Below are 21,927 nucleotides of genomic sequence, written 5' to 3' on the forward strand. Positions count from 1 at the left end.
TGATATTGAGACAGTGTTCTCAATATCTTGGTTTTGAATAGAAGGGCAAATAAAAATATCATATTACTTTTAAGCTTGGGATAATTTAGTAGCAACTTTCCAGAAAATCTATAAACAGAATATTGAAATTCAGCCAAGTGCAAATTGATACTACATGAGGAAAGGAATATGGTATAATTGTGAAGCCATAAACAGAACCAGACTGATCCCCAAAATTTAAAATTGTAATACCATTTGTCTGAAGTCAACTTATTTATGGTGTTTGATATTTGTTAAGATATTTATTGTAATAAGGAAGTGCTAAATAATAGAGTGATGAATGTGCAGCCACTAGAAGGCTTTATGACATCTATGAATAAGTTATATAAAATTATATAACTTTTGAGTACCTAAAGTGATAATACTTTTTAATGGAAAAGGTGAAAATGAATGAATATTTCTTAGTGAATTCTAAACACATGGTAAACTTGGTATACTTGAATGAAATTTAGAAATTTTTTAAAATGTCAGAAAAAATACATGTGGGAGTCTTTCCATTTATCCATCATAAATACAAGATACAATGGATATTTTTAAAACCTGCAGAATGGAATGTAAATGATGTTAAAATTTTTTATCAACAAGAATGCAAACAGATTTTTTTTGCACTGGAAACCAAGCAGAAAATTTAAGTCACCAGACAAAATATTCCCTGAGTAAAGCTAGACAACTTGACTTTAGGCTCTTCAACAAGCTAAAATTTTCATCACACTAGATAAGCAATTGGGAGGAAACCAGTCCTCCAGTTAACCAGGAAAGAGTCTGTCATATTTTGACCCAGATGTGAGAACTGTAAATTATTCATAGACCAAAATATCAGAACCACTAATATAAATTTTAATTATAATCTATAAACTCTGAGTCTACGGGTGAGCTAAGTCACTGCAGAGCTATCCATTTAAACATTAAGAGAAAAAAGAAAAGAAATTCAGTCATTCACAATGAGCACTCAAACAGGAATTTTTCAACACATACAGGCAACTATGCAAAGTTAACAAAATGGATAATTCAGACCAAGAGCGCTATTATCTAACTATATGAGTAGTTATCTAACAAATAAAAATTTAATGCTCAAAAAATATGTATATAAGGGAACCACAAGTAGTGATGAAACTATAAATATTTGATATAAAAACTGTACAAAGCAGAAATCTTGAACATAGTATGACAAAGGCTAAAAGACCAAATCTCCATTTGACTGGAGATTTAATGAATTTGAGTATGGAAAGGGAATCAATCGTAACACACGGAGTAAGGAAGATTGGAAATAGAAAAGAAATTAGGAGGTATGGAGGACAGACAGTAAAAAGAAAAAAAATACATCTTAAAAGAAAGCAGAAGACAATGGAAAAGATGAGAAGAGACAATATTAAAAACACCAATGGGTGGGAGTTATCTAGAACGAAATAGAGACATGATTCACTAGATATATAATACAAGAATTAACCGAGATTAATGTTGACTTCAGTAAACTAAGCTACAGTATTTAGTGCAAAGATCAAACAATAATCAATGACACCTACAATTGGAAATATCTTGGTAGAATTTTTTCACTTGAAAGTAATTGTAATAATAATGTAAGTATAACCTGGCTGGGTAGCCAGTGTCTGGACTAGCCACTGTGGGTGGATGGTTCTGCACCTATGCCAAGGAGCAGGCGAGGAAATGGCACCCATTGGCTCTTTTGTCGGGGGAGAGGTGTCTGCAAGTTGCCAACTCTCACAGATGTGCCCCAAGAAAAGTGAATGATGTTTCCCTTGGAAGCATTAGGCTCTCCTCAGGTCACACCCTCTATAGAAGTAGGGCAGTGCCCTCGGGGCTCTAACCCAGCCAAGCCCTGTCCACCTTTAAAACTCTAGTCTTACTCTTCCACCATCTTGCATTGCTGGGGATTTACCCCAAAGATACAGATGCAGTGAAACGCCGGGACACCTGCACCCCGATGTTTCTAGCAGCAATGTCCACAATAGCCAAACTGTGGAAGGAGCCTCGGTGTCCATCGAAAGATGAATGGATCAAGAAGATGTGGTTTATGTATACAATGGAATATTCCTCAGCCATTAGAAATGACAAATACCCACCATTTACTTCTATGTGGTTGGACCTGGAGGGTATTATGCTGAGTGAAATGTCAATCAGAGAAGGACAAACATTATATGGTCTCATTCATTTGGGGAATATAAAAAATAGTGAAAGGGAATAAAGGGGAAAAGAGAGAAAATGAATGAAAATATCAGTGAGGGAGACAGAACATGAGAGATTCCTAACTCTGGGAAACGAACTAGGGGTGGAGGAAGGGGAGGTGGACAGGGGGTGGGGGTGACTGGGTGATGGGCACTGAGGGGGACACTTGATGGGATGAGGACTGGGTGTTATGCTATATGTTGGCAAATTGAACTGCAATAAAAAGAAATTAAAAAATAAATAAAAAGTGGGATCCCTGGGTGGCGCAGCGGTTTAGCGCCTGCCTTTGGCCCAGGGCGCGATCCTGGAGACCCGGGATCAAATCCCACATCGGGCTCCCGGTGCATGGAGCCTGCTTCTCCCTCTGCCTGTGTCTCTGCCTCTCTCTCTCTCTCACTGTGTGCCTATCATAAATAAAAAAAAAAAAAAAAAAAATTTAAAAAAAAAATAAATAAAATAAATAAATAAAAAGTTATGAAAAAAATTAAAATAAAAAAAAACCTCCAGTCTTTGAGCCTTGTTGCTTGTGAAAACTCAGAAAAATCAGCCTCTCTAGTTTTCCTAGCAAATGGCTTTGGGCAAGTGTTCTTCTTATGCATTTCTGTGTGCTTTCCACTCTCTCTTGCCTTTGTCTGGGATCAGGGCTTCCTCCCCTCCACACACCCAGAGTCTATTTGTCCTCTAAACCACATCTCCACATTTCCTGCCTTTTGTAATGTGGCCTCTTCTGTCCCTCTAGTTGTTCAGTTTGTTCTATCAGTCCTCAGGGCGATTTTATGGGTATTCAGAATGATAGTCAACTGGTTGTGTTATACGGACTAGATGAGTGTAGGGTCCTCCTAGTATACATCATCTTAGCTCCCCTGCTTTTCCAATCCTAATTTTGTATAAAATACTAGAAAAACTCACACTTGAAATTACTAACAAAACAGTCTGATTACAGAAAATAGTAATCTATTTGGAGAAGAAATTTTGCTCCATGATAAAAAGCTTTGTTTGAAAGTATTCTATATACATAACTTGTAGTTAGAAGTCATCTGAAGGGCTCTTAAGAAATAAGAGAATGCACATGATAAATAATATAGATTGGAAGATATATATTATTTTCTTCAACTTAATTTATTAAAATTGCTTTCCTTAACTTCTCTTACTTTTGTAAAATTATCAGTTAAGTTATTGTTATGCTTTCTATAACTTATTTTCCTTTCTGGTTGAACATTTGTACAATCTGGTTTAAAAACAGTTGAATTTAAGTGGATTTTATATATATGTAAGAGGAAAGAGACTGACATTATATGGGAGACTGAGACACATATATATGATAGATAATATCCCATAATTACTGAGGTAGAAATGAAATACAGCATGAACAGTGAAAATTCAAGACTATTAATACATAATTAAAACATCGAAATATAAACCTGACATATTCCCGCCGGAGCCGTCTCTGCCAGCAACATGTTCAAGGTAATTCGGAGGTCTGTGGGGCCAGCCAGCCTGAGTCTGCTCACCTTGAAAGTCTATGCGTCACCTAAAAGGGACTCACCTCACAAAACTTCTGTGAAGGTTAATGAGCTTTCACTCTACTTGGTTCCTGAGGGTCAATCTAAATATGTGGAGAAGCCAAGGACCCAGCTTGCAGAAAGCATTTCACATCTCTGACATTATTGCGAGCCATACACAAGTTGGTATCAGGAAAAGTACTCACAGACAAAGCCTGAGATGCAGAGCTTGGTTCAGTGGGGGTTGGACAGCTATGAATATCTCCAAAATACACCTCCTGGATTTTTTCCAAGACTGGTTTTGCTGGTATTGTTGGACTTCTTTTGGCTAGAGGGTCAAAAATAAAGAAGCTGGTGTATCCACTGGGTTCATGGGACTAGCTGCCTCTCTTTATTATCCACAACAAGCCATCGTATTTGTCCAGGTCAGTTGGGAGAAATTATATGACTGGGGTTTACGAGGATACATAGTCGTAGAAGATTAGTGGAAGGAGAACTTTCAAAAGCCAGGAAATGTGAAGAATTCACCTGGAAATAAGTAGAATGTTCCATGCTCTGCCCATTTTAATCAGTTATAGGTAAACATTGGAAACTCCATGCATTTTCTACAGAAAAACAGTAGAGAAGTCAGTACTGAATGTAGTAAACTGGCTTTCTTCTTCAGGAAAAACCATATTAGGCTTCTTTGTTATCTTGGGTGATGCCATACTACAAGTGGACTAATCGGAAATCCTTTCAACTAGAGATAATGTCCAGCATTAGAACTCCTGGTTCTCATGTTGCTATTTATATACATAATTAAAACTCTGAATTAAAAGAAAAGAAATATAAACCTGACATATTAAAATGGTGTTAGTTATAAAGCATTTTATCTCTGTTTTAACTTTTATTTCTCCAACTTTAAGTTTTATTAATAAAAATAATACCACAAACAAAATATAGAGGGAACTTCCTCAACTTGAGAAAGAATACATATAAAACATTTACAACCAACACTCTGCCTAATCATGAGAAACTAGAAGCTTTCTCTCCGTGATCCTGAACAAGGCAAGAATATTCCTCACAATTCTTCTTTCATCATTGTACTCTAGAAGTTCTAATTGATGCAGTAAGTCAATAAGAAGAAATACAAGCTATACAGATTGGTAAGAAATGAAACTCTATTTGTTTGCAGATGACATGACATAGGAGAAAACCTACATGACCTTGAGAATGATGATTGTTTTATTAAATATAACATCAAAGAAATATCCATGATAGAAATAATTGAGAAGCTGGACTTTGTAAAAATTTAAAATGTCTATTCTATGAAAGAAGATGCCAAGAAAATTACAAAAAAAGAAAAGACACAAAATATTGACAAAGTACACATCTGAAAAAGGAAGGCTATCCCAAATATGCAAAGAACCTTTAAAACTCAACCAGAAGAAAACACCCTGATTAAAATGTGGACTAAAGACCTTAAAAGAGACTTCACCAAAGAAGATATTCAGCTGACAAATAAGCATTTGAACAGATGTGCTTCATATGTCATCAGGATAAAGCAAAAGCAGTGAGCTACTACTGTATACCTGTTAGAATGCCCAAAATCTAGAACACTAACACCAAATGCTAGGAGGATGTGAAGCACCAGGAACTCTCATTCATTACCGATTGGGATGCAAAATGGTACAGGCACTTTGGAAAACATTTTGGCAAATTTCTTACAAAACTAAACATACCCTTACCATTTTATTTGGCAATTGCACTCCTTGGTATTTACCCAAAGGAGTTGAGAACGTATATACACATAAAAACCTGCACATGAATGTTTATAGTAGCTTTCTTTATAATTACCAAAACTCAGAAGCCACCAGGATGTCCTTTAGAGATGAAAAAACAATCGGTGGTATAACCAGCCAATGGAATATTATTCAGCGCTAAAAAGAAATGAGGTATCGAGTCATGAAAAGACCTAGAGGAACTTTGAATGCATATCACTAAGTGAAATAGCCAATCTAGAAAAACTACATACAATTTGATTCCAACTATATGATACTTTAGAGAAGGCAAAATTATGGAGACAGTAAAAAGTTCAGTGATTACCTGTGTTAGGTTGGGGAGGGCAGGGGGATGGAAAGGGGAAACACAGAGGACTTTGAGGGCAAAATCTTTTTATGAAACTATAATGATAGATATATGTTATTATATATTTGTCGAAATTCATAAAATGTAAAATGGAGAGAGTGGTAATGCAAATGATTAACTTTGATTATATTGTGTCAATGTAGTTTCATTAATTGTAGCCAATGTATTAGTCTCTTCAGTGATGTTGGTAATGACATTGTCTCTACATGTGTGGAGCAGGAGATGTGTTGGAAACACCTGTGCCTTCCCCACAATTTTGCTGTGAAGCTGTTCTAAAAACATAACACCACAAATGGGTGGTAGTAAGTGTTTTTCCAATTTCCAGATATAATTTATAGGCTCAGTGATACGAGACCAAGTGTATTGCTGATCATTGCATCTTCACAGTCTCCAAACACCCAATTATTACTGAGCATTATTAAGAAATGTAAGTGAGGATGAAAAAGCTTTTCCTTTATCGCTATGTGCTAAGGTAGCTTTGAGTAAGAGCATATTTATGAAAACAGATTAATGAAACCATTGAAGTTTAAAAACATGTTTTCTAGGAGCTTCCTTTGACTTAATTTCCAGTTGTGGTATTTATCACAGTGTAATCTTCATCACTAAGTAGTAAAAAGGAGTTCCTAATATTTACCTCAAAAATAATATAGGTCTAATTTAAAAAATTACTTTGTGAAACTTCTTTGTAAAGAATATATGGTATGTCTGTGGACTCATAATGTCGATTACAAAAGATGTGGGGTAGTCGTTTGAATTCTGACTAAGGATTTTTCTCCGTGAGACGAATGTAAGGGTTTGTTTAGAGTCTATATACAATCACAGACTATATATACATATTCTAGAATATTAAGTGCAGCTATAATAGCATGTTGTATAACAATATATGAGAACCTTATGACTCTATGACCTTACAATTCAAGAAGACATGAGTTATAAACTCTTAATTTTAGCTATCTTGGGCACATGAAGAGCTTGCTGACCCATATTGCATTATTCAGACAAAGATGTATGTTTTGTTATTTGCCCCTAGCCTTTGGCATTGAGATCTTGAATATAAAGCATTATCTTTTAACCTTCTAATCTGATTACCTTATTACTTATTTGTTTTTCACAACAAAGTATAAAATCACTAAGAAAATAGGCATTTTGTGTAAAATAATTGGCTTATGAATCTCCTATCTGTAGTTAATCTAACCAAAATATTTGAATGTCATTATGAACATGATACTTCATTTTACAGAAACTAGTTTTTTTATCCTTTTAATTTACTTTTTACTTTTTAAAAATTTAATTAATTTACTTTTTAAAAAGTAAAATCACCACCCCAAACTCCCTGCCTGACCCCACCACACACAAACAGCATAAACCTGAAAACACATAGGATAGAAGAAGAGAGTATGCTGTAGCTGAAAGTTTGTTGAAACTGTGTACTGTTGAAACTGTGTATCTTAAAAAAATAAATATTTCAACGTTCTTGAGATATAGACATATTGATACAGATAAGTATTGATATACTGATATTTTAATTCTATTGTTTTTTTAAAAGATTTTATTTATTTATTCATGAGAGACACAGAGAGAGGCAGAGACACAGGCAGAGGGAGAAGCAGGCTCCCTGTAGGGACCCCGATGTGAGACCAGATCCCAGGACTCCGGGATCACGACCTGAGCCAAAGGCAGAGGCTCAACCACTGAGCCACCCAGGTGTCCTGATGCACTGATATTTGAGGCATGGGTATTGCTCAGGATACTTTGGCTACAAAATCATGGGAGAAAAGTGTCTTGCATGGAGAATGATTCAGAGGTAGACGTAGTATCTTAGGCATAAACTTGAGTGTTTCTTCTTAAGCCATTAATTAAATGGCAGGCTAAGACACATTCTCTCATCTTGACACTGTGCCTAGGAGTCTTCTCTCTTGACAGGTAAAAGGTGTGTGATTGTGCATTGAGATCAATATGGGATTCATTTGCTTGTGGAGAACTGCTACCACTCTTAACTTCTCTTCCTCTTCCTTTTTTTCTCTGTCATAGGATTAGGAGAAGTTGAAGGGGATGGTGGTGAGTCAGGTCAAATCCCCAGCTGAGAAAATCACTAATTGTGTTACTTTCCTAAAGAGATCCCCATCTCAGGCCCTGCCAGTGCCCCTCTCTGTGGTAACGTTTTTGACCATAGTATAAATGCAAATCTTTTTCAAGAAGCCCAGTGTCATTTTTACCTGACAAATTCTCTTATCCTAAGCATGGTACAAAGTTGACACTACATATCCATACTGAAATAGTCTCCCTAAGTGGCTGCAGTGCTGTATTATCAGAGAGCCCAAAGAGCTGTGGACTGATCTGCTTTCATCATAGCAGCAAATTCAAGAGTGGCTTCTTTCTTTCCTTGTGGCAATAGGACATTGTTGCAAAAGCTCTGTATGATACAGTCACCAAAATCAACATATTTTCTTCTTGGAGGGAATTTATAAGACATCTGTAATTTTGGATTAATCATCATTTCATAGATGTAGATGACCATATCTTTGGTGGTTTATCTAGATGCATGTACTCACTCATTATGCTCTTCCCATTAGCATCCTCCTTCCTCAGGATGGGATTTAGTTATTTTTACTAATTCACCTCCAAACACCCCAATGATGACAACTTTAAAAAGAAGCAAATAGGGATACCAGGGTGGCTCAGTGGTTGAGGGGCGCCTTCATGATCCCTAGATCCCGGCATTGAGTTCTACATCGGGCTCCCCACATGGAGCCTGCTTCTCTCTTTGCCTCTCTCTCTGTGTGTCTCTCATGAATGAATAAATAAAATCTTAAAAAAAAAAACAGGCAAACTTCTCTAAATTTGCACTTGAGTAGAATCCAAGAAGAAATCTTAATTTCATAAAAACATACCAAGGAATTTGTATATTTGGGTAAAGTTTGAGTTACTTCTTAATTATGGACACTAAGTTTTATTGTTAACCATAACAGGTGAAAAGAGTTGAAGTACCTTTTTAATAAAATAGAAGATAGGCCTGCTTAAACCTGTAACAGGAAAATGAAAGTACTTTGCGTTAGTGTTTAAGGCTAGTATGCAAAATTGAGAGTAACATTAAAATTTACATTATTACCAATTTTATTGTTGTTTTGGAGTCTTTAAATACTCACATAACTAAAAATAATGATCAGTTTTCTATTACATGATTCCCAGTGCAGTAAGAAACAAATACCATAAGGAGAGTGACAACAACGTTAACTCTTCCATAAATCTAGGTTACTCAAGATTTAAACCACTATAGGGAAAAGCCACTACAAAATAAATTTAAAGGCTCAAGGAGAACAAATCTCTAGGGTTAGTTCCCACTAGGAAGAATAAAAATTTGCAGTGGGTTCTGGGAAGTTCAATTATAGGAACAGACAACAAGAGGTTTCCAGCCAATTTGAAACTAATTCAGTATGTTCTGGAGGAAAAAGGCAGTTGCACAGATAACATCAGCTTGAAACTGAAAGTTGTTGCCTTAGGACAGACACTAACAAATGGGCTTTGTAGTTTGAGCTCTAAGGGAAGAAAGAGGATAGTGATAAAGAGAGAAACAAAGAAAGGGACAAAATTATATTCTATCATGCTCACGCTCTACTGCTAATACAATAAATGGGAACTACTTGGATAATTTAGTGGACACTTGATATGTTTTGATTATTACAAATAAAAGGCAATACACAAGGGCATAGAAAAGAATCTCAGGAATATCGTAAAAGAATAAAATCATTAAAGTAAGATATGCACTCTAAAAGAAGGAAGCAAATGTCTGCTAATCAGTATCATGGCAGTCCCTTGCTCATTTGTATCTATGTTCATATTCCATGTGTTGTGCTCCTCTTCTCAATCTCTTTTTACTAAAATTGCCCCAGATCTGTGATTGTAGACATATAGGTTTTATGTAATAAAATACGTCATAATATCTTACATATATCTGAAAAGAAAAGAAGTTAACATCAGAACAAATTTTTCTTAAAACAATGGATGATGCAGAAAAATGAAATCTTTACATTTATGATATAATACCATAAGCTCTGAATAGTTTTAACTTTTCCAAATGTGCTCTAAATAGTATCAATATTATGACAAAAAAAAAACTTTTTTATTCCGTTAGGTTGAATAATGTTTTACTTTTTGATCAAAAAAGGCAATTTCATAAAATTTATTCTAATACCATTATAGTTGTTCTATTCTCACATAATAAGATGAATAAGTACATAGCAGTTTCTAACCTTTGAGCTGTTGTTTCAATGTTTTTGAAATAAGTTCTCTTGTATACACATCTCAAATACCTAGAACGATCTTAGAAATTTCTTAAAGTACACATATTGATAATTATATGTCTTGTTCTAAAAATGTATTGTTACTAATGTTCACCTACTTGAAAAACATAAAAAGTCTTTGCTATATCAAAGAAGGGATAAAACATATTTTCTGAGAAGTCAGAGTATTTATAAACACTTACTGTAATTAATTTTATAAGTATTAGTGTGATTTTTCAGTATATAAATTTAAATGATCTGTCTTCCATGAAAACTAGTCTATATCATTAATTAAAATTATATTTCTGAAGTATAAAATTTAAAAAGTAAAATAATATTTGTCCACAGGATCAAAGAAAAATTAGTTAAATTTTCATACTTCCGTCCTATAGAAAGTCTAGAGAAAATTAACCTTCTATATTATATTACCCTTCTGAACATACAGCATGAAACCACGTTCACAGAGTCTCATATCATTAACCCCTTTGGGGAAGAAACTTTTTCTTATAGTTAATCCCTGCTATATTAAGATAATAATTCCTGTTAGTTATTGGTAACTCTTGAAACAATAAAATAATGGAATTTTCCATGGTCCAAAGTACTTAGCCTGGATATTTATCTTTTATGTGATAAAATATAAAAAATTCATACTTAGGATATAGAAAGCCACTGTTGATTATTGGTCCTTGATAAGCAATAAGAACATGCAGATAATGTACAATATCATAAATTACATTGAACATTAACCAACTGAAATCACAAGAAATTCAAGTAAACTGAACGCCAAAGTGACACAGGCCCCTTAGAGGAGAGATGGAACATACAGACAGCTCTGACTTTGGCAGAGTATTGGAGGGAGAATAAAATTAGTTAAGGCAAAACCAGCTAATACTTTAATAAAGTCCAGAAGGTCAAATGTGATCAATTTAAGGCAAAGATTCTCAATTCAGGGGAATTGGCAATGTCCCAACACATTTTTGGATATTACAACTGTTCTGGGGTGTAGTGGACACCCTTGTGTTATCCCCAGTCTTCCTTGAGTGTGGGTGGGACTTTTGGCTTATTTCTAACAAGAAACATGGCAAAGGTGATGGGATGTCCCTCTCACGATTATGTTTCATCACATAAGACTCCATGTTGCCCATGGAGTACAGGTCTCTTTCCCTCTCGCTGGCTGTAATGTGAACAGCATATAAATGGGGCCACAAAGCAGGGAACTGTGAAAGGTCTCTAAAAACTGAGGGTCTCTGTCTTACCACTGCAAGGAAATAAATCTCTAGACATGTAAGCTTGGAAGAGAATCCTTAGCACCAAATGAGAACACAGCCTAGCCAACATCTTGACTGCTTCCTTATGAAACTCTGAGCAGAGAACCCAGCCAAGCATGCCTAGATTTCTGACCCACAAAAACTGAGATAGTAAATGTGTGTATTAGTTTAAGCTCCTACATTTGTGATGCTTTGTTCTGCAGCAGTAGAAAAATAATATAGAGTACTACTGGCATCTAGTGGGTAGAGATCAGGGACTTTGTCAATCGTCCTGAAATGCACAGGATAGCCCACTACAACAAAGAATTATCCAGCTCAACATGTCAGTAATGCCAAAATGCCAAAATTCAGAAAATGTGAACCATGAAAATTCCCCTCCCACAGCACCCACCCCCTCTGCCCTGGAGACATCCCCATGTAGGAAGTGATAAGCCACAACCGTGGAACAGAGAGGGCAGCTGCTTCCCCTTGTTCCATTCTCTTTGAATTGAAAACCCTAAACTGATGGGGATGGGGCAACAGACCCTCACTACCCTTTGACCATAAAAAATTCTCTGCTTCAGGAAGGGACAGGAAGAAAAAATATATCTATTCCCATAAGAGACATAGGAAATATTCCTTCCCCCGAGACTCAAGGCACTGCTTATGGGAGAGGCTTACAGTGACGAGAGAAGTGTACAAAATCCTTGGGCTGAAGAACCTGCCCCAATTTGAAGGACAAATAATACCAGGAAGGGGCAAAAAAACCTCTTTCCCACCCAAAGCCCTCCCCAGAGAGCAGGCAGTTTGGCTGTTGAGTGGAAGCCGTGGAAGGCACCTGTCCACAGGCCCAGCTCCACACGACCTGCCTAAGACTGAGGTTGGCTGTAAGCTGAATAATAGCCCCACAAAGATGCCCACGTCCTAACTCCAGGAACCTGTGAATATCTTACTTTGCTGGCAAAAAGGACATTGTGTATGTGATTAATTAAGGATCTTCTGATGGCAGGATTATTCTAGGTTATCCCAGTGAATCTAACGAAATGGCGGAAGTCCTGTGGAGGGAGACAGGAGGGATGCAGCAGGGCAGGTGATACTTTGATGGAAGCCGAGGGCCTACGAGTGGAGGAATGCAGGTGTCTGTAGACACGAGCGAGAACGAGCAGATAGATTCTTTCTTAAAGGCTCCAGAAAGAGCCAGGCCTGCTGACACCTTACTTAGGGATATGAAATTTGGACTCTGAAATTTCAGAATTGCAATAAAAAAATGTGCATAATTTTTGAGGCACCAAGTCTGTGATGAGGAAGAGGAAGGTAATACAGCAAAAGGAAGCTAATGTCAGAGTCAAACCAGAAGACCCAAGGAACCTCATCTGCCCCATCAGGACTCGTACTGAGTAGTCAGCCTTAGAAATCCACGGAAACAGAAGAAGGGGGCGAGAGCAGGAGATAGATATTTCTTTGTGACAGGAGTGTCTCGAGGAGTGATGAGAGCTGAAGCCCTAGAAGAGCACTAAGTGAAACACTCCAGCACCCCTGGCTCCACACTAAGCATAAGGTAGCAACAGGAAGTTAATGAGCATTACGATGCCTTCATCTTTGCACACAGAAAACATCTTTTTCTGTATCCCTTGACTGGGGAGCATGGTTGTTAGGTTGCAGTTCTTTTCATCTAGTAACCAATAAATATTATTCGGGAGACATGTTTAGTAAACAGAGTCTTCTGTCCTGTTTTCCCTATTGAGTTCAAACAGTTTGAAATGTTGGAATTAAATCTTTCCACATCAGTACTCCTTGAAATAATCTTGGGTTTATTTCCGAAATTTCATTGTCACATCATATACTCAGCCACAAATATTTGGAATATCTAGAAATTCTATAATCAGCTTTAGTAAGACAAAAATATGGTTATTTTGAGAGGTGAAATTATCTTTTTGAAATGCCTGGTAGAAAAGGAAAACAGTTAAATGTTTATTTGCCTGTGATTTGTATAAGCATCTTTATTGTATATAAATTCTAAATTAGTATCTCCCTTTCATGTTAAATACAAGTTTCAAATCTTGTTTTCTTAAGATTTTATTTATTTATTCATGAGAGAGACAGAGAGAGAGAGGCAGAGACACAGGCAGAGAGAGAAGCAGGTTCCATGCAGGGAGCCTGATGTGGGACTCGATCCCAGGACCCCGGAATCATGACCTGAGCCGAAGGCAGACGCTCAACCACTGAGCCACCCAGGCTGCAGTGCTGTATTATCAGAGAGCCCAAAGAGCTGTGGACTGATCTGCTTTCATCATAGCAGCAAATTCAAGGTGGCTTCTTTCTTTCCTTGTGGCAATAGGACATTGTTGCAAAAGCTCTGTATGATACAGTCACCAAAATCAACATATTTTCTTCTTGGAGGGAATTTATAAGACATCTGTAATTTTGGATTAATCATCATTTCATAGATGTAGATGACCATATCTTTGGTGGTTTATCTAGATGCATGTACTCACTCATTATGCTCTTCCCATTAGCATCCTCCTTCCTCAGGATGGGATTTAGTTATTTTTACTAATTCACCTCCAAACACCCCAATGATGACAACTTTAAAAAGAAGCAAATAGGGATACCAGGGTGGCTCAGTGGTTGAGGGGCGCCTTCATGATCCCTAGATCCCGGCATTGAGTTCTACATCGGGCTCCCCACATGGAGCCTGCTTCTCTCTTTGCCTCTCTCTCTGTGTGTCTCTCATGAATGAATAAATAAAATCTTAAAAAAAAAAACAGGCAAACTTCTCTAAATTTGCACTTGAGTAGAATCCAAGAAGAAATCTTAATTTCATAAAAACATACCAAGGAATTTGTATATTTGGGTAAAGTTTGAGTTACTTCTTAATTATGGACACTAAGTTTTATTGTTAACCATAACAGGTGAAAAGAGTTGAAGTACCTTTTTAATAAAATAGAAGATAGGCCTGCTTAAACCTGTAACAGGAAAATGAAAGTACTTTGCGTTAGTGTTTAAGGCTAGTATGCAAAATTGAGAGTAACATTAAAATTTACATTATTACCAATTTTATTGTTGTTTTGGAGTCTTTAAATACTCACATAACTAAAAATAATGATCAGTTTTCTATTACATGATTCCCAGTGCAGTAAGAAACAAATACCATAAGGAGAGTGACAACAACGTTAACTCTTCCATAAATCTAGGTTACTCAAGATTTAAACCACTATAGGGAAAAGCCACTACAAAATAAATTTAAAGGCTCAAGGAGAACAAATCTCTAGGGTTAGTTCCCACTAGGAAGAATAAAAATTTGCAGTGGGTTCTGGGAAGTTCAATTATAGGAACAGACAACAAGAGGTTTCCAGCCAATTTGAAACTAATTCAGTATGTTCTGGAGGAAAAAGGCAGTTGCACAGATAACATCAGCTTGAAACTGAAAGTTGTTGCCTTAGGACAGACACTAACAAATGGGCTTTGTAGTTTGAGCTCTAAGGGAAGAAAGAGGATAGTGATAAAGAGAGAAACAAAGAAAGGGACAAAATTATATTCTATCATGCTCACGCTCTACTGCTAATACAATAAATGGGAACTACTTGGATAATTTAGTGGACACTTGATATGTTTTGATTATTACAAATAAAAGGCAATACACAAGGGCATAGAAAAGAATCTCAGGAATATCGTAAAAGAATAAAATCATTAAAGTAAGATATGCACTCTAAAAGAAGGAAGCAAATGTCTGCTAATCAGTATCATGGCAGTCCCTTGCTCATTTGTATCTATGTTCATATTCCATGTGTTGTGCTCCTCTTCTCAATCTCTTTTTACTAAAATTGCCCCAGATCTGTGATTGTAGACATATAGGTTTTATGTAATAAAATACGTCATAATATCTTACATATATCTGAAAAGAAAAGAAGTTAACATCAGAACAAATTTTTCTTAAAACAATGGATGATGCAGAAAAATGAAATCTTTACATTTATGATATAATACCATAAGCTCTGAATAGTTTTAACTTTTCCAAATGTGCTCTAAATAGTATCAATATTATGACAAAAAAAAAACTTTTTTATTCCGTTAGGTTGAATAATGTTTTACTTTTTGATCAAAAAAGGCAATTTCATAAAATTTATTCTAATACCATTATAGTTGTTCTATTCTCACATAATAAGATGAATAAGTACATAGCAGTTTCTAACCTTTGAGCTGTTGTTTCAATGTTTTTGAAATAAGTTCTCTTGTATACACATCTCAAATACCTAGAACGATCTTAGAAATTTCTTAAAGTACACATATTGATAATTATATGTCTTGTTCTAAAAATGTATTGTTACTAATGTTCACCTACTTGAAAAACATAAAAAGTCTTTGCTATATCAAAGAAGGGATAAAACATATTTTCTGAGAAGTCAGAGTATTTATAAACACTTACTGTAATTAATTTTATAAGTATTAGTGTGATTTTTCAGTATATAAATTTAAATGATCTGTCTTCCATGAAAACTAGTCTATATCATTAATTAAAATTATATTTCTGAAGTATAAAATTTAAAAAGTAAAATAATATTTGTCCACAGGATCAAAGAAAAATTAGTTAAATTTTCATACTTCCGTCCTATAGAAAGTCTAGAGAAAATTAACCTTCTATATTATATTACCCTTCTGAACATACAGCATGAAACCACGTTCACAGAGTCTCATATCATTAACCCCTTTGGGGAAGAAACTTTTTCTTATAGTTAATCCCTGCTATATTAAGATAATAATTCCTGTTAGTTATTGGTAACTCTTGAAACAATAAAATAATGGAATTTTCCATGGTCCAAAGTACTTAGCCTGGATATTTATCTTTTATGTGATAAAATATAAAAAATTCATACTTAGGATATAGAAAGCCACTGTTGATTATTGGTCCTTGATAAGCAATAAGAACATGCAGATAATGTACAATATCATAAATTACATTGAACATTAACCAACTGAAATCACAAGAAATTCAAGTAAACTGAACGCCAAAGTGACACAGGCCCCTTAGAGGAGAGATGGAACATACAGACAGCTCTGACTTTGGCAGAGTATTGGAGGGAGAATAAAATTAGTTAAGGCAAAACCAGCTAATACTTTAATAAAGTCCAGAAGGTCAAATGTGATCAATTTAAGGCAAAGATTCTCAATTCAGGGGAATTGGCAATGTCCCAACACATTTTTGGATATTACAACTGTTCTGGGGTGTAGTGGACACCCTTGTGTTATCCCCAGTCTTCCTTGAGTGTGGGTGGGACTTTTGGCTTATTTCTAACAAGAAACATGGCAAAGGTGATGGGATGTCCCTCTCACGATTATGTTTCATCACATAAGACTCCATGTTGCCCATGGAGTACAGGTCTCTTTCCCTCTCGCTGGCTGTAATGTGAACAGCATATAAATGGGGCCACAAAGCAGGGAACTGTGAAAGGTCTCTAAAAACTGAGGGTCTCTGTCTTACCACTGCAAGGAAATAAATCTCTAGACATGTAAGCTTGGAAGAGAATCCTTAGCACCAAATGAGAACACAGCCTAGCCAACATCTTGACTGCTTCCTTATGAAACTCTGAGCAGAGAACCCAGCCAAGCATGCCTAGATTTCTGACCCACAAAAACTGAGATAGTAAATGTGTGTATTAGTTTAAGCTCCTACATTTGTGATGCTTTGTTCTGCAGCAGTAGAAAAATAATATAGAGTACTACTGGCATCTAGTGGGTAGAGATCAGGGACTTTGTCAATCGTCCTGAAATGCACAGGATAGCCCACTACAACAAAGAATTATCCAGCTCAACATGTCAGTAATGCCAAAATGCCAAAATTCAGAAAATGTGAACCATGAAAATTCCCCTCCCACAGCACCCACCCCCTCTGCCCTGGAGACATCCCCATGTAGGAAGTGATAAGCCACAACCGTGGAACAGAGAGGGCAGCTGCTTCCCCTTGTTCCATTCTCTTTGAATTGAAAACCCTAAACTGATGGGGATGGGGCAACAGACCCTCACTACCCTTTGACCATAAAAAATTCTCTGCTTCAGGAAGGGACAGGAAGAAAAAATATATCTATTCCCATAAGAGACATAGGAAATATTCCTTCCCCCGAGACTCAAGGCACTGCTTATGGGAGAGGCTTACAGTGACGAGAGAAGTGTACAAAATCCTTGGGCTGAAGAACCTGCCCCAATTTGAAGGACAAATAATACCAGGAAGGGGCAAAAAAACCTCTTTCCCACCCAAAGCCCTCCCCAGAGAGCAGGCAGTTTGGCTGTTGAGTGGAAGCCGTGGAAGGCACCTGTCCACAGGCCCAGCTCCACACGACCTGCCTAAGACTGAGGTTGGCTGTAAGCTGAATAATAGCCCCACAAAGATGCCCACGTCCTAACTCCAGGAACCTGTGAATATCTTACTTTGCTGGCAAAAAGGACATTGTGTATGTGATTAATTAAGGATCTTCTGATGGCAGGATTATTCTAGGTTATCCCAGTGAATCTAACGAAATGGCGGAAGTCCTGTGGAGGGAGACAGGAGGGATGCAGCAGGGCAGGTGATACTTTGATGGAAGCCGAGGGCCTACGAGTGGAGGAATGCAGGTGTCTGTAGACACGAGCGAGAACGAGCAGATAGATTCTTTCTTAAAGGCTCCAGAAAGAGCCAGGCCTGCTGACACCTTACTTAGGGATATGAAATTTGGACTCTGAAATTTCAGAATTGCAATAAAAAAATGTGCATAATTTTTGAGGCACCAAGTCTGTGATGAGGAAGAGGAAGGTAATACAGCAAAAGGAAGCTAATGTCAGAGTCAAACCAGAAGACCCAAGGAACCTCATCTGCCCCATCAGGACTCGTACTGAGTAGTCAGCCTTAGAAATCCACGGAAACAGAAGAAGGGGGCGAGAGCAGGAGATAGATATTTCTTTGTGACAGGAGTGTCTCGAGGAGTGATGAGAGCTGAAGCCCTAGAAGAGCACTAAGTGAAACACTCCAGCACCCCTGGCTCCACACTAAGCATAAGGTAGCAACAGGAAGTTAATGAGCATTACGATGCCTTCATCTTTGCACACAGAAAACATCTTTTTCTGTATCCCTTGACTGGGGAGCATGGTTGTTAGGTTGCAGTTCTTTTCATCTAGTAACCAATAAATATTATTCGGGAGACATGTTTAGTAAACAGAGTCTTCTGTCCTGTTTTCCCTATTGAGTTCAAACAGTTTGAAATGTTGGAATTAAATCTTTCCACATCAGTACTCCTTGAAATAATCTTGGGTTTATTTCCGAAATTTCATTGTCACATCATATACTCAGCCACAAATATTTGGAATATCTAGAAATTCTATAATCAGCTTTAGTAAGACAAAAATATGGTTATTTTGAGAGGTGAAATTATCTTTTTGAAATGCCTGGTAGAAAAGGAAAACAGTTAAATGTTTATTTGCCTGTGATTTGTATAAGCATCTTTATTGTATATAAATTCTAAATTAGTATCTCCCTTTCATGTTAAATACAAGTTTCAAATCTTGTTTTCTTAAGATTTTATTTATTTATTCATGAGAGAGACAGAGAGAGAGAGGCAGAGACACAGGCAGAGAGAGAAGCAGGTTCCATGCAGGGAGCCTGATGTGGGACTCGATCCCAGGACCCCGGAATCATGACCTGAGCCGAAGGCAGACGCTCAACCACTGAGCCACCCAGGTACCCCCCCAAATGTTTTTTTGAGAAAGAAATCCTTTTCTCATGTATTTACTTCTCTAGAATTAATGTTAAAATTTCTTTAAAATTTTAAGGACATTAAAATATCTGGCAAAAAGAAATTTCTCTGGGAAATTGTTCTTTATGTATTTTGCTAGTTTTCTTCAGTTGTTTTATTGATTTATTAGTTTTAACTTTTGATATAGACCTTTAGTTCAACTCTTTGATTGTACAGAAAACAAAAACTAGAAACCAAAATAATAAAGTGATTGCCCTTTATCACATAGCAGATCAGTAAATGAGCCTACATTTGTTGGCTCACAGGGGTCTTTTTCTACAGCATCATGTTCCCTCTTTCATATGTAATTTAGAATTTTTATTCTGTAAATATGATGAAATCCATTTAGATATTAAAATTTCTCCTGGGTGTCCCTGGGTGGCTCAGCAATTTACCGCCTTCTTTTGGCCCAGGGCGTGATCCTGGAGACCCAGGATCGAGTCCCACATCAGGCTCCCTGTATGGAGCCTGCTTCTCCTTCTGCCTGTGTCTCTGCCTCTCTCTCTTTCTCTCTGTCTCTGTCTCTCTCTCTCTCTCTCTCTCTGTCTCTCATGAATAAATAAATAAAATATTTTTAAAAAATTTCTCCTAATGTTTTTATTTCATTCAATCCATAATGAAATACCTATTTAATGGCTTTCCTGTGTGTAGTTAACCAGATATTCTGTGGATTTATAGCACAATACACGTGAAATCCATATGCTTCAGTGCTGCAGCAATATGTGGAGAAAGCTTTAATCCAGAAGAAAACATGTCGCAGAATTGTATAGAATTGTAGAATGGTTGCCTTGCGAAATTATAACGCAGGAAATCAGTGTATAAGCACATTTTCCCAGTGACACTTAAAAAAATGTGGTTATTTATGGTAAGTGTTCAACAGAATCATACTGTGAGAACATGAACCATTGATATTATTTATATTCATTCTGGCTATTCATGCTGTCTTATAATTAGCTTGTACGTGGGTTTAAAATTGTTGCAATAATTGAACTGAGAGTAAGAGTTCACTGAGTCCTTCATGATAATGAAAAAGCTTTATCTATAATCCAGATGATAGGGTGATGACATCATTGAGATAATGAAAAGTAAGTCACTATTAAAGACACATAATGATAATTCTGATTAGAAAACAAATGTGCCCACCAAAATTTTTGAGACATTTCTTTATCTCCATTAAAGTGTCTTTGCACTGAGTGGCAGTGTTTTTTGTATATTGTGGGAATTTAAATGATTAAATAGTCACTTGAGTTTGTGTTATTTACAGCATTAGTAACTGTTAACAATTCACATGATTTATTAAGTCTCAAAATCCTCTATGGTTTGGTTGATCAATGATAAGTCCATTATCACTTAATCCAAACTGATTCTGTGCAATATAACAATTAAAATGTAAGTTCTATTCATTTGTTTAATGCAATTGCTATTTTCAGAGGTCTCTTTTTAATACCAAAATAAAGCATCATTCAGAGTTTTTACATGAAGAGAGTTTTAAATTGTATTTTGAGAGAGAGGAATCAAGTGAGCCTGTGTGATAGGTAACAGTTGCAGTATCATTTGACTGAAGAAATTCATTGTTTTGGGCTTCTCTAGAAAAGGAAGGTTCTTTGAATCGCGTGTGTGTGTGTGTAGAGAACTGAGAGGCTTTGTGCTCTTTTTTACCAAGCCTGTGTGCCTTTCTCCATAACTCAACAATCCATAACAGCATATTAGTGCAACTGCAAAAATCATTAAAATAGTGATTATTGTGCATGCATAATTATAATTTCATAACGTTCTAATGGATGAAAGCTATACCAATTTATATTGGTGAAATCAAAATGATTGAGAATGGAAATTGAAAGAAGTTAAAGTTATGACCCAAATATCTTAAAAAGATAAATTCACAAAATATTTAGGAAAATGTAGCTTAAAAATAATAATCCATGAACTCACATTTGAAGTCATGTAAGAAAATATGATGGCAGAGATATAAACATTCCAGATGGTTAGTCTCTTCTTTCTCCAATTATGTATTACAACTGTATGTTTAAGGTTTTAGCTGTGTGTGTGTATTTATGTATTATAGATGTAAATCATATAATACTTATAACGTATTATCCACATATATTATAAATGCTTTTTAATACAGTTTGATATTCAATAGGGCTGATGTGAGAGCCTAGAAATATAGTCAGCAGAAGACAACCCCTCTTCATTTTTAGCAGCAAAGAGGGTATGAAGAAGGGAACTGAGTTCAAAGTCCCAGGACTAGCATTTGAGTGTTGTCTTTATCCTTACAGTCCAACGTGACGGACAGAGCCAACCTATTTTGGGTAAGATAAACTCTCTCTCTCTCTCACACACACACACACACACACACACACACACTGTTTCTCCATCTCAGGACGATTAATATTTTGGTTCAGGTAATTATTTTTTCATAGATATAGGTGTTTCACGTATTGTATTAAATTGGAAAGCTAGGAGTACGTGGGTGGTTCATTCAGTTTAGCATCCCACCCTTCGTTTGAGTTCAGGTCATAACCTCAGGGTTGTGAAATCGGGATCCAGCCCCAGGGTGGGCTCTGTGCTCAGCGCAGAGTCTGCTTGTCCCTCTCTCTGCTTCTCTCCCCACTTGTGCTCTCTCTCTAAAATAAATAAATAAATAGATAGATAGATAGACAGATAGATAAATAGAATCTGTAAAAAATAAAATAAAATGTAAAGATAAGTTAAATTTTGATATAAATAATCTCACAACCATGTTTTCAAATGCTTTCTATTTGCTCTTGAGGTTATTATTACTGAA

General features: G+C 36.3%; 1 pseudogene; it reads left to right on the plus strand.

Moving 5' to 3' along the window:
* Positions 1-3,681: 3,681 nt before the first annotated feature.
* Positions 3,682-4,267, plus strand: LOC121486210 (annotated as a pseudogene).
* Positions 4,268-21,927: the final 17,660 nt, after the last annotated feature.

Source organism: Vulpes lagopus, chromosome 3 (genome assembly GCF_018345385.1).
Source record: "Vulpes lagopus strain Blue_001 chromosome 3, ASM1834538v1, whole genome shotgun sequence".
In the NCBI taxonomy this organism is placed as follows: Eukaryota; Metazoa; Chordata; class Mammalia; order Carnivora; family Canidae; genus Vulpes; species Vulpes lagopus.